A 14,209-nucleotide genomic window follows, 5' to 3' on the forward strand; every position below is an offset into this window, starting at 1 on the left:
CGGGACATGGGTGGTTGGCCAGCCTGCCTGCTGGTTGAACTCCTGGTCGAGGGGACAATTTGCATATGAGCCTTTTATTCTATAGGATAGACACTGAGTGGCCAGATGATTACGCGTTCAGAGATCACCATCATCTGGCCACTCTGTGTATAATAAAGAGTTAATGTGCTAATGAGACCGAACAGCAGAAAGAGCGCCCTGGTGACCTGCCAGGCCAGCGTCTGGATGACCTTCCTGACGAAGCCGGGGCTCTGAGGGGCTGCAGGGCCGAGCCTCCTGCACGAATTCCGTGCACCGGGCCTCTTGTGTTCAAATTGCTTAGGAGAGCCCGTTGCCCGGGGAAAGAAAGACTTGTGGAACGGCATTTCCTCATCACTCAGCATTTGTACCTGTGCTTCTGAACGGGAGCTCTCTCAGACTTCTTTAGACGTCGCCTGTGAGAGGCATCCATCTGGACTCTGAGGTTAGCCTTCAGAATAGTCCCGGCCACGAGCAGACTAGTGAAGGGGTCAGCAAGCCGTGGCTTGTGATCCACATGCGGCTCTTTGGCCTCTTGAGTGTGGCTCTTGCACAAAACGAAGAAGCCGGATCCCTGACACATTGCCGGTGGGCATGAAAAATGGCTCACCGGCTCTGGGAAGCAGTGTGCCAGCTCTTCACTTAAAAATAAGAATCCCCCTAAAAATAAAAAAAATAAAAAAATAAGAATTCCTGTCCCAACTGGTTTGGCTTAGTGGATAGAGCATCGACCGGAATCAAACCCAGACTGAAAGGTCCCGGGTTCGATTTCGGTCAAGGGCATGTACCTTGGTTGCAGGCACATCCCCAGTAGGAGGTGTGCAGAGGCAGCTGATCGATGTTTCTCTCTCATGGATGTTTCTAACTCTCTATCCCTCTCCCTTCCTCTCTGTAAAAAATCAATAAAATCTTTTTTTTAAAGAATTCATTCCTGCGCTGTACGCTTTGACCCCGGAATCACACTCTTGGGCATCTCACGGATGCCCACAGAAATCCAAACCTACGTCCAGACGACAAAAGGGTGCCTCTGTGTTCATCTCAGTCCCACTCACGAGAGGCAAACACCAGCTTGTACGTTCCAAGAAGCAGCGCTCAGCACGGCGGGGGCTCAGTAAGCAGAACTGTGTGAGCGCAGCTCGTCCTGTCGCTGTGAGTGGGAGAATGAGGGAAACAAGTAAACAACGAGACTCAGTACGTGGAGGAGCGTGGGAAGGGCCTGCAAGAGGACAGGGGCCTGTTTGCGCCCCACATGCCACAGGGCTCAGGGGCCCCCCTTTCATCCCCCGTGCCCCTCCCCCCCAGGCTCCGAGGGGACATCTGCTCCTGGCGATTTCCTCCTTTGAAGCACCCTTCTCCAGGTCAGCGAGGTGCACCGGGTCCTTTGAACAGGCCAATCCCAGCGGCTGTGTGTCCGGTGCTCCCACCACCGCCGTCCACTCGGGGGCAGCGGCCCAGACAAAGGACCGACTGAGTCTCTCTGCTTCTCAGAGGCCTCTTTGGAGTCAGCATTCACGGTTCTTTTCAAGTTCAAAGTCAGATATCAGAGTCCAGGGAGGACAGAGACTTCTTTCTATCGAGCGTGTCCACCGGCCTCGTCGTCCCCCAGGACTCTTCCCTAGGATGTCACAGTGACTTTCAGGGTCGGGGGGATCCCGCCTGTGTCCCCGTGGGTCCCCCCCCCTCCCCGAGGACTCTGCGACGTGGGGGCTGAGTCTGAAACGGTCCCGTCGCCCGGGTTTAATGACGGGAAACGCCGGGAAAGGCCAGTTCCCGCCCCGGTCCCGTCCCTTCGCCCTCCACCCCGTCCCGCACCGGCATGAACAGCATGAGTGAACATGGGCGAAGCCAGGTGGCCACAGGAAAGCACTGATGTGGGAGGAAAGCGCTTTTTAAATATACTTTTATTGATATCAGAAAGGGAGAGAGAGACACATCAGTGATGAGAGAGCATCATGGATCGGCTGCCTCCTGCACGGCCCCCACTGGGGATCAAGCCTGCCATCCAGGCCTGGGCCCTTGACTGGGAATCGAACCCTGACCTCCTGGTTCGTAAGTTGATGCTCAGCCACGGAGCCACACCTGCCGGGGCTGTTTGTTAATCAGCGGGAAGCAAGGCAGAGCCTGTTCCCACTGCCCGGAACTCAACTTCCAGGGGACAGCCACCGCCTCCCAGGTCTGCTCCCCGCTCCGACCCCTTCCCCCCACGCCGGGTGAGACCCTGGAGCGCGTCGAAGGGGGACGAGCCAGAGGAAGTCTTCAGTGCCCGCGCGCTCGGCGGTTAGGCATTTCTAACTCCCCCTCCCTCTCCCTTCCTCTCTGCAAAAAATCAATAAAATATATTTTTTAAATAAATAATTAAAAAAATGCCTCTCTGCCAGGTCCCAGGGCATTGCATCCGAGCGAGGTCTGACACGGGAGAGTGACAGCTGTTGGCCTTAGGGTACAGGCCTCTCCGAGTACACCAAAGCTTCCTGTTCACCCAGTTTTCTTCAAAAAACAAACCGATTTCTTAACCGGTCTTAAAGGGAGAGCATGCCTCGCACATGAGAGTTGCACACATTTATGCTAGGAGATAAACCACAATTGTAAACTGTTTTCCCGTCTGTTATCCTTCGGGGAAAAAATCTATTTTGCATGTTCCCAATAATTATGAGGAATTTTGAGTTTTATTGCTGTCTATTCGCACGGCTCCCGTCTTTCCTTACACTCTCCTGGGTTCTGAATCGATTGCCGTTGTAGTTTCTATGGCAACTGCCCATTGCCTACTATAAATAGACATCTTATAATAATAGCAAGCGTATAGAAGTTCAATGTTTGGATACCCTCCTGCAGCAAGAAGCATTGTGAGGAGAGAAAATAACCTGTGAATCAAGGTGTGGGGAGACAGACATCTCCCCCCCGCCGGGGGGTAAAAACAGACGCCCAGAGGTGGCAGTCTGTGCAGATGCCTGTTGGGGGGTACATGGGAGAAGGAAGAATACGTGGGTGCTTAAAAGCAGAAATGCACCCTGGGACACACGTTTAATTCTGCCCCCGTTGGAAACAGTCATGGTCTCCTTTTGAGTCACATTGATAACCACGCCTCGAGTTGCTGAATCAGTCAACCCTTAGCACCCGAGCCCTCTTTGTCAGCGGAGAGAGCCACCGTTTGCCCGAAGCCTGTGACATTGCCCTGCTCTGTGACAGTCTTGTACTTGTATGCCTCATATGGCCTTATCCCCAAGGGCTTTCCACACTGAGTGGCCGGATGATTATGATCTCTGAATGCATAATGATCTGGCCACTCAGTATATATATTAGAGGCCCGGTGCATGAATTCGTGCGTGGGTAGGATCAGGCCAGCCTGGCCAGGGGGAGGGGACATGGGCGGTTGGCTGGCTCTTCTGGAATCAGATGGCAGCGGTCATTGGCATTATGTTTTCTGGGCAGATGCATGGCTATTGCCTATGCCCCTTTCGCCTGGGAAACGCTCATTGGCACAGACAAGTGGAATGGACTCCTGGCGGTTCAGAGTCTTGGGAATCACCCTTTTGAGGTTTCTGCTGGGAATTGCTGGAAGAGCATCAAGAGGCTGCAAGAAAGTGACTTGATCTTCTTGCAACCCCTGCAGTGGTCCACTCGTGGACGCGGTATTTGCAATCATTTCGGGGTTGCCTGTGTGATGAAATGTCTGTCAGACGCCAGAGCTGCCTGGGGGATAAGAGCATAAGGGGGACCTCCTCAATGCGTGAGGGAAGCAAGGGCGCCGTGTCTGAATCAAAACATCCTCCATGACAACTGAGATGGGGCCCAGTCACACAAGGGAGCTATTGTTGCTGAGATGCCAGCACTTGTGACCACATGCATTTCTCTGATGCTGAAGAAACCCAGCCTTTTCTCCCATCACATTCGGAATGCCTGCCACAAATGATGCTTTTACACCGGGTCATCGCTGTCAGTCTGAGAAAGAAGGCATCGTGTCCAAAGTCAGAGCTCACCAGTGCCTTCCCTTTCTTGATCTGTCCCAACGAGGGGCACCCAGAGTGCAACTCAGTCCATCTATGCCCACAACAGAGGCATTTTGGTTGAATCAATGATCAGAAAAACAATGATTAAAAACATGGTTTGTGGTGCTAAAAAAACAACACACACACACACACACACACACACACACAAAACTGCCCTTAACATGGGTGAGGAATAGGTAGTTGGAGAAACTATATGTCATAGGCATGTCCTTACAGAAGGAGAGAGAGAGAGAGAGGCAGATTTTAGGCTGAAAGGTAGATGCAGAAAGAAACTCATGCAAAAAAATAATAATGGCCCAGATGGATTCTGGCAAAGCAGGTTAGTCTGGTGAGGCAGGAGGGAGGCCACTGAATGGAACATGGGCGTGCGCTGCCCCCTGGTGGCGGCCTCGCCCCGGGGGTGGGGGTGGGGGGGCCGTGCGCCAGCTCCTACAGAAGCTCTGCAAACACCTGGGGTGTGAGTTCAGGCAGGGACGGCTGAGAGCAGCAGGACTCCCTGCAGGCATGCATCCCAGAACAACCTCATCCCCCACATGCCTGCCCTTGGAGAGCTCTGCCGTGGTTACATTTTAAAAGCTGCTCATCTGCCGAAACCGGTTTGGCTCAGTGGATAGAGCGTCGGCCTGTGGACTGAAAGAGCATGTGCCTTGGTTTCAGGCACATCCCCAGTAGGAGGTGTGCAGGAAGCAGCTGATTGATGTTTCTCTCTCATCGGTGCTTCTAACTCTCTCTCCCTCTCTGTAAAAAAAATCAATAAAAAAATTTTTTTTAAGTTTGGTCCATTTTGTTTAATTTGTTTTCAGTGTGTGTGTGTGTGTGTGTGTGTGTGTGTGTGTGTGTGTCTTTAATTTTCAGAAATAATTTTGCCAATGGCTACCAACCAAATTAAGGTACCCCAAATGTTCCTTGGTAAAAAGTCACATTTTTAATTTCATAGAGATCTGGTTTTTTTAAAAAAAACTAATTCTGATTCTTTTGCATGATTTTAAATTCAATTTAAACGTGTTATTTCATTAAAGTTTAATTTAAAATTCTATTGACTTTAGTACCTGTGAGTTTAAATTTAAAGTTTAATCTTAAGGTATAATTTTTTTTCTTAAACTTTAAATGCTAGGTATATAAAAGGAAAGCTGGCATGTTATTTGAGGAGAGGGCAAAAAATTAAAGAAAAAATAGGAAAATGCTTAAAGGGCAGGGTGCGCATCTCTGCGGGGCGGTCTTGACTCGGTCATTTCCCCACGGCCTGCTGCCAGCCTCTGCTCGTTTCCTTGCTTTGGACAGGGCAGCCCCATCGCCACTGTGCGCATCCGTTTCTTTCTCAGCCAGAAGAGGGAGCTGCTTACAAGGAAAAGAGAGCTGTGCCGCCCTGGCTGGTGTGGCTCAATCGATAGAGCGTCAGCCTGCAGACTAGAGGGTCCCAGGTTTGATTCTAGCACATATGTGGGTTGTGGGCTCAATCTCCAGTAGGGGGCCTGCAGGGGGCAGCCAATCCATGATTCTCTCTCCTCATTGATGTTTCTCTCCCTTCCTCTCTGAATCAATAAAAATATATATTTAAATATTTAAATATATTTTTAAATACACACACACACACACACACACACACACACACACACACACTCAGTGGCCATATTATGATCCCTGAACGCATAACAATCTGGCCACTCAGTGTGTGTGTGTGTGTGTGTGTGTGTGTGTGTGTGTCTGGGCCTCTGTGTGCCTGTGGCTGGCTATGGCTCCAGGAGGGCTCATGTTATCATCATTAGTGACAGGTCCCGTGTGCTGGTTCCGAAAACTCAGAGGACAGGGGACATCTGGAGGGAGTGGCTGGAAGGGACACGTCCTCAGGGGCCAGAGTGAACCAGGTAAGTGCGCTCCTGGCGACATGTAAGGACGCTGAGGCCGGTGGCGAGGACTGCGGGCTCTGAGGGCACCGACCGCAGGGCCTCCTGCTCCAGCCACGGCCCTGGTTCTCAGAGGAGGGGGAGGGCGGGTTCCAAGCTGTGGCCTCCCATAAGAGCGGAGTTACTGCCAAGTTCATCTTTCTACCGCCAGGCTTCTTGGCCAAGAGCACACAGGCTCCTCAGGGCCAGAAAAGTGGGGTAGGAAAAGGAATACGTCAGGCAGGCATCTCCCCGATTAAATGAGAAGCCTCACCTGCGCATTGCTGAGTCAGCTGTGCATTGCTGAGTCAGTTATGCATTGCTGAGTCAGCTGCACATTGCTGAGTCAGTTATGCATTGCTGAGTCAGCTGCACATTGCTGAGTCAACTGCACATTGCTGAGTCAGTTATGCATTGCTGAGTCAGCTGCACATTGCTGAGTCAGCTGCGCATTGCTGAGTCAGCTGCACATTGCTGAGTCAGTTATGCATTGCTGAGTCAGCTGCGCATTGCTGAGTCGCCTGCAGTGTGCCCAGACCCCTCCCCAGCACCCGCCCTCCGGGTTGCAGGACTAAGAGCCCTTCTGTGCTGTAGTTGTCGGTGAGGTGGATTCCCTGCACTCATGCCCACTGTCTCAGGGTGCTGAGCGTCGAGGGCCGCCCTCCCTTGTTTCCCAGCCCCGGCCCTGTGCGCAGGCGGAGCTGATGTCCCTGCTCCCCTGCCCAAGCCTCAGGGATGCGGGCGGCGCTGGGGAGGGCTCCCCGCTGAGCCGGCTGGGATGCTCCGCGAGCACATCTTCCTCTGAAGCCCCGGAAACTCCCGTCTCCGGTGACGAACCACGGCTGGCATCTGCGTGGGCTTTCTCATTCCGGCCATGCCGGTGACACCAGGTTCCGGCACCCTCTGCCCCTCCACAGTGTCCCAGCCACGGGACCCCCCCCAGGCAGCTTCCTGTGGAGTCGGGAGCCCCAGGCAGAGCGGCATGGAGCCTGGCTCACACACCAGCGCTGCCTTCCCTGAGCCGGGCCTGGAGCCACAGAGGGCGTGGCACCTGCCTGCACTCGGCCACGGGCAGCCTGGCTCCATGGCTGGGCGTCAACCTGTGAACTCAGCCAACGGGACCCGGATGTTTAAGGGGAGGAGGGGGGAGGAGGAGAGCGCAAAAATGCCCCGGATCGGCCCTGCCGTTTGAGAATTGCCGGGAGCTCTGCCTTTTCTATCGCCAGCACCACTACCGTTAGTATTTTCAGGCGTGGCTCCATGGTTGAGCATCAGCCTATGAACCAGGTGGTTGGGGTTCAATTTCCGGTCAGGGCACAGGCCTGGGCTGCAGGCTTGATCCCCAGCGGGGGGGTCCATGATCCTCTCTCATCATTGATGTTTCTCTCCCTCTCCCTTCCTTCTGGAAATCAATAAAAATATATGTTTTATAAAAAGATTTTCGTTTCTTCCCTTCCTGTTTTTTCCTAGACCCGTGGTCAGCAAACTGTGGCTCACGAGCCACATGCGGCTCTTTGTCCCCTTGAGTGTGGCTCTTCCACAAAACACCACGTTCTGGGCGAGTCTATGTTGAAGTAGTGGTGTCAGAAGAAGTTTAAGTTTAAACAATTAGGCTCTCCAAAGAAATTTCCGCCGGGACCGGTTTGGATAGAGTGTCGGCCTGTGGACTGAAAGGTCCCGGGTTCGACTCTGGTCAAGGGCATGTACCTTGGTTACGGGCACATCCCCAGTAGGGGGTGTGCAAGAGGCAGCTGGTCGATGATTCTCTCTCATCGATGTTTCTAACTCTCTCTCTCTCTCTCTTCCTCTCTGTGAAAAATCAATAAAATATATTAAAAAGAAAAAAAAGAAATTTCCATCGTTGTGCTGCTGATATTTGGCTCTGAGGACTGATGCGTTTGCCGACCCCTGCCCTAGACTACGTGTCCACGCGTGCAGGCATCTGTACAGATCTGTTTTTAATGCAGGCGTGTTCAGATGACACGCTTCTGCATTGTATCTGCGTCCAGTGTGCCAGCCCGGACCCAGATCCCTGAGCTTCGTTCCTGAGCTTCTGAAAAGCCAGCTCCCGCGGGGAGGGCGGACGTGCTGTGGCTGAGGCGCGGGAGCACTAAGTTGTAGCTCTGGCTCAGCAGGTGGTCTGAGACACACCGGCCGTGGGAAAGGACGGCAGATAGCGTAACCGGGACTCAGGCGCCGGGGTGGTGAGGGCCTTGTGGGGGGAGATGGAGCGGGCTGGGAGAGGTTAATGGGAAGGTCCTGTGTAATACTTTCAACAATCAAGATTTTAAAAAATAAATAAGCAGTAAAAATAAAAAATAAGAAAGAAAGGAAGGAACCCACAGAAGGAGCCTGCATTCGAGGGCCCTGTCTGCCTCTTTTCACAGACGCCGAGATGCTGAGTGGCGGTCCTGGGAGCCGTGCGGGACGAGAATAGGGGTGCAAACGTGTTCTAGGGAGACACCCCGTGCTTGGGGCTATGACCCCAAAGGCTGAGCCTGGGAGTACAGATAAGCCGGGCCTGAAACCCAGCTCGCGTCATGCTGATTGCTATAATTAGACGGCGGCGACCTGGGACCGAGAGTGTTCCTAGGCTCTTGCCAAACACACACACACCAGCCGACCATGAGAAGGCCGGGGAGCTGTCAGGTGCTTCGAGTTAATCTCTCCGTGCTCCCTCCCTCACTGCTCAGCCCAGTCAGACGTCACCAGACGGTGTGGCTGAAAACCAGGAGAGGTCGGGGAAGCAGACTCGGAGCTGCAGGGGGTCCAGAGGAAGGCGTCTACCCAGACATCACGCCTTATCCATCCGTCCAAACACCCACCGTCCACCTCGGGGTTCTGAGCGGGAAACAGACGCTCCAAGCACAGAGACTCTGCGCTTGAAAAATACCATAACTGGGGGCCCGGCCGGCGTGGCGCAGGGGTTGAGCGTCGGCCTAGGAACCAGGAGGTCACGGTTCCATCCCCATCGGGGCATATGGCCGGGCTTCGGTCTTGATCCCCAGCAGGGGGCGTGCAGGAGGCAGCCAGCCCATGATTCTCTCTCATCATTGGTGTTTCTAACTCTCTCCCGTTCTCTTCCCCTTTGAAATCAATAAAAACACATTTTTAGAAAAAAGAGTAAGTAGTTCCTCAGAGTCTTCTTTGTTTTAAAATATATATATATATATATATATATATACACACAATATATATATATATATACACACAATATATATATATATATATATATACACACACACAATATATATATACACACACAATAACGAGTACTAAAAGCACAATGGATGATCTAACGTGAGATGTTATGTAAATGAGTTCGACATTCCATCCATGAGGGAAGGAGAGGAAACAGAGGAGAGGGGGCGGGGGTCAGGAGAGGCAGGGAGGAGGGCTGCCTCCTCGGACCTCAGGTCCCCGGAGAAGGCACAGCCAGCGGGGCAGAAAGAAGGGTTTCCACCCTGGCCAGTGTCGCTCAGTGGATAGAGTGTCAGCCTGCAGACTGAAGGGTCCTGGGTTCGATTCCGGCCAAGGACACAGGCCAGGGTTGCAGACTCCATCTCCAGTGTGAGGCATGCAGGAGGCAGCCAATCAATGATTCTCTCTCATTATTGATGTTTCTCTCTCTCTCTTCCTCTCCTTCCTCTCTGAAATCAATAATTTTTTTTTTTTTAAAGAAGGGTTTCCACGCAGCCCAGAAAGTCTCTAGTGTCCCGGCATCTCCCGCAGCCACCCTGCCAGAGGGAGGTGCGAGGGTGGCTTTCCCCCGCACCCCAGGACCCGGGCAGCGAGCTCCGCGGCCGTCCGCCCAGGCTCCTGAGCAAAGAGGACGGCTGTTCCCCGGGGAGACGCCCGTGGACGGGAACGGGGGCCGCAGGGCGGGCGGTGTGCGGTCCGCTGTCCGCGGTGAGGACCGTTGAACGTGTTTTACACCTGCTGCTGCTCCCCCGCTTCCAGCCACAGAGGGCCGCCCCGCTCCAGGCGCGCGATGAAGGGCAGCTTGCATCTCCAGGAACGCGCCCCACAGCCGTGCGGTGCGCCCCGCAAACATTCCTACCAGCCCCCTGTGACCAGGGAGACTGGAGTCCGGGGGTGTTTGCCCAGGGACATGGCGCTGAGGACTCAGGGAGGGAGGCAGCCGATCTCGGGGGATCTTAGTTGTGGAATACACCCGCGTCTCCCCGAGTTCCTGGTGAGAGCGGCTGCTCCCCAGCGTGAGGGAGAGGGGGCTCCTGGGGAAGCCACGTCTCCGAGGCTCCTCGGACCCCCCTTCGCACCCCGAAAGCCAGACTGATCGGCCGGGCTTCTGACCTTCGGGGAAATCTGACCGTAAATCACTAGCTCCCTTAGGATGCCAGCTCCGCGTCCTGCTCGGGGCCTGAGCTGCCCGGAAGAATCCGTTCGCGTCTAAGCGGTGAGTCGTTTGCCGCCGCCCACTCGCCGGTCCAAAGCGGTCGATATTGGTAAAACTTTTCCAACGTTATCTCAGGAACGGTCCCTCCCCCCTCACCGAGAGGTACACAGTGCTTCCAGATCACTGTGCATTCCTTTTTTAAAGGATATTTGTATTGATTTCAGAGAGGACGGGGGGGTGGGGGGAGAGAGAGGGAGAGAGAGAGACATCGATGATGAGAGAGAACCATGGACCGGCTGCCTGCTGCATGCCCCCCACTGGGGACCGAGCCCACAACCCAGGCCTGTGCCCTGACGGGGGATCGAACCGTGACCTCCTGGGTCCCAGGTCAGTGCTCCCCCACTGAACCACGCGGGCCGGCTATCGTGTTTCATCTTATCAAGCTTGAGGAGTTGTGCTCCAAAAAACCCCACAGGAATAACACACACATGAAATGTCTCCCCATTCCAACACGCAGTGGAAGGTCCCGGGCCGCCCACAACCCTCACGGCCGGCCTGGCGCCGAGGGGCCCTCTGGGTCCCGGGCGCAGCGCAGCGATGAGGACGATGGGTGCGATGCGGGGAGAATTACAGAGGCCCGGCCCGACAGCAGTCCCTCAGCAAAGCCTTCCCCTGGAGGAGCTGACATCTTTCCTGGAGGCCCTGCGGGGATCCATGCGGAGCCAGAAAACACAGACATCAAACGGCCGCCGTGCGAGGCCAGCCGCGCGGAACCGGGATTCCGAACGGGGTTCCCGCCTCACAGCGGGAGGCGGGCCGCGGCGGCTGGGCGGCCCCGTCACTTCTCTCTGTTCTAAGAGAAATCACCCGGGGGTGCTTAGCCCAGTGGCAGCTGTTGCGAGCTCGACATCGGGCTGCGAGGCAGATCTGCATGCCCGCCGCCTCCGTCCGGGGTGGGGAGGCCCGGGGAAGGCGGTGTGGGCGCAGGGAGCCCTGCCGTCCGGTCCGCGACGGTGTGACGGGCTGCGGGGACCCGGGGCGCCACGTCCCTGGAAACTGTCGTCGCTGACGGTGACAGAGGCGAGCGTGTGCGCAGGACGGGCCCGGGGCGCGGGGCGCCTGCTCTCCCCGCGGGCTCCCCTGACTGCGATGGGGGTGGCAGCTCTGCTGGGGAATACCCCACACCGACAGGCTCGGCCAGCGGGCTCTGCTGCGTGGCGTGCCTGGGCCGGCGGGGGAGAGCGTGGGGAAGGCCATCAGCCCCCGGCCACGCCCCGGGGAGGAGAGGCACAGGGCAGCCAGGTGCCCGCGCAGCCTCGGAGTCTGAAAGCGGTTTGCAACGTGTGCGCTGCTGCCGAGTCACGGGCTCTCTCGCGTCTGACAGCCAGGCACCTGGGCCTCCCACGTCCACGACTGCGCCTCCCTCGGAGCCAGCTCCCGCAGCCTGAGGTGGGAACCGGGAGTGGCCGCCGCCGCCGTTTCATGTCATCGCTTCCAAGCAGACCACGCCCGTCCCTCCCTCCCACAGCAGCACCCTCACCCTTTCCCCGCCAACCCCTCGCCTGCCTGAGCCTGGGGTTATAGTGTGTGTCCCCCCAGTCACTGGAGAAAAGATGAAGTCATCTGGCCAAACAGGTTTGTCTCTTCCCAGACGAGAAAAGCCGGGCCAGCCCTCCGGCAGGACCGGACGGTGTGCTGGTGTGCGCTGTGGCTGTGCAGATGGCTTACGAGTTAGGAGACCGCGGAAATGGGTCACTTCTACTCGCCTCCTCCATTGTGGGGGGAGGGGGAGGGAAGGTGCAAGGTCTGTGGAAACTCAGGTGCTTCGTGCCCGCAGCCCGGACACGGGCACGGAGCTCACACCCGAGCCCGGGCCTCCGAGGGCGGGAACGTGCGCCCAGTGGGGCGTCTGCTGACTCTCGTGGGAACCTGGAGCCGGGAGTGTGGCCCCCGCGGCCTGGGGCCTCCGGTTCCGTCCGGATTACGGGAGGACGGCGGCGGCGATGGGGACACGGCTGGGAGGGCCAGGCCCTCTGCAGAGCGGGGTCACAGCATGGAATCCACCGCGGCCTGGGCACCTCCCTGCAGGCCCGGGCGCGCCTCCCCCTGCCTGCCGGGCGCACGCCCTCGGCTCCGAGCGCGCCTCCTCCCCGGGGTGGGCCCGAGCATCACCGTTTCCATTCCCTCCCCCGAGCACGCGCAAGCTGGAGCCCTGTGTCAGCTGCTGCTCCAGCCCAGGCCTGCCCTTGGCCTTGGCCGCGGGGAAACCTGGGAGGCGGCGGAGAGGGTGCCCTGCTCACGGAGCGGCCACGCAGGCAGGTGTCTGTCTGCCCTCCCTCCCCCCCCGCCCCCCGAGGCCGGCCCTGGACCTGCCGGGGCAGGGGCAGCGAGGGCATGTGATGGCTCGGGCTGTGTACACAGATCCTCTGACTCAGAGGTCACTGGCCTCCGCCCACGTCCCACACGCACATGTGACGGGCGGCCAGATCCCCTTTCGGTCCCCGTGAGCCCGGGATCATCTCTCCGTGCCGGCCCAGCGCTCAGCCAGCTCAGGCGATGTCCTCAGGCCGGTCCCAGCGGAGCTGTGCTGTCCTCATCGCCTTCCAGGCAGACAGTGAGCTCCGCACGGCCTGCCCGGCCCCGGCTCCGGCTCCGGCTCTGCCCGGCGCCGCCGGGAACAGCCCGTGGGGACAAACGTGGCGGCAGGCGTGGTCCCTGTCCTGAAGGTGCTTAGCACCCCATCCGGGGGACAGAGCACCCCCAGGGCCCTGGGAGAAAGGCCAGCCGTGGTCACGGAAATAGGGTGGACGGCACGGCGGGGGTGGCTCCGTGTTGGTTCCATTCCCGGCGGGGCACACACCGGTGGCGGCTCCACCCCCAGTGGGGGCCGTGCAGGAGGCAGCCAATCCGTGATTCCCTCTCCTCATTGATGTTTCTCTCTCTCTCCCTTTCCCTTCCTCTCTGAAACCCCTAAAAACATGTTTTTAAACAGTTTGGGGTGTGCTGTGCGTATGGGTGGGTGGTGATGTGAGTGAGCTGGCCGCCTGGGGAATATTCGGGAAGGAGGGTGGGCTCAGGTGGACGCACAGCGCTTTGCTCTGCAGAGAAAGTCCGGGAGAAGGAACATGGAGGCATCGTCAGGAAAGGCTCCGATTCAAAGACAGCGGGGCCGGGAAGCGTCGGAGACGCGACAGTGCGAGCCCCCCGGAGGAGGCGGCTGGGTGCCAGGCGTCCGGGCGGCTGCCCTCCCCGGACACGGCTCCGCTCCCGTCTCACCCGCTGCAGACACGCCGCCGCCTCCTCCTCCTCGGACTTTCCCGCCGCCCGCGCCCCGCCTCACCCCCCGCTCCCCTTTGGCAGCTCACGCCCCGGCCGCCTCCGGTTCCCGCACCCCGTGCCCGTCAGGAACCCTGGTCCCACGCACTCACGTGGCTCTGGCCGGGCTCAGACGGACAGAGGCCCCGTGGAACACCCACGGACGCGTCTGGGTCAGTGATGGCGACAGGGCCCTGTCCGGCCGGGCACCCAGGGCTCTTCCATCCCCCCGGGGCCGGCCGGGAGGGAGGTGGCACTCGGCCGGGACCAGCCTCTGCAGCCCCGAGGGCCGCCGCCGGCTCCGGGAGCCACGGGCAGAGCAGGCGTCTGCTTTCTCCGTAGACATGCCCCCCGCCCCCCGCCTGGGCAGGCGCCCCTGGGCAGGCGCCCCTGAAGCAGGGAAAGGCGGCACCTCACGGAGAGAAAGTCTTCCGTGGCCACGGCCCCACCTTCAACAGCCCTGCGGCTCCTCCCGAGCCCGGAGGTGGGGACAGCCACACCCAGTTCACAAGCCATCGGACACCGCCGGGGGCCGCCCGTCCGGCCCGAGGCCACGGTGTGTCTCCGAACGAGGACAGCGGGAGCGCTGGGGCGGAGCCTCCGGCTCCGAGGACGGACACAGGCGGCTT

The sequence above is a fragment of the Pipistrellus kuhlii genome, unplaced genomic scaffold (genome assembly GCF_014108245.1).
Source record: "Pipistrellus kuhlii isolate mPipKuh1 unplaced genomic scaffold, mPipKuh1.p scaffold_m20_p_24, whole genome shotgun sequence".
Classification (NCBI taxonomy): Eukaryota; Metazoa; Chordata; class Mammalia; order Chiroptera; family Vespertilionidae; genus Pipistrellus; species Pipistrellus kuhlii.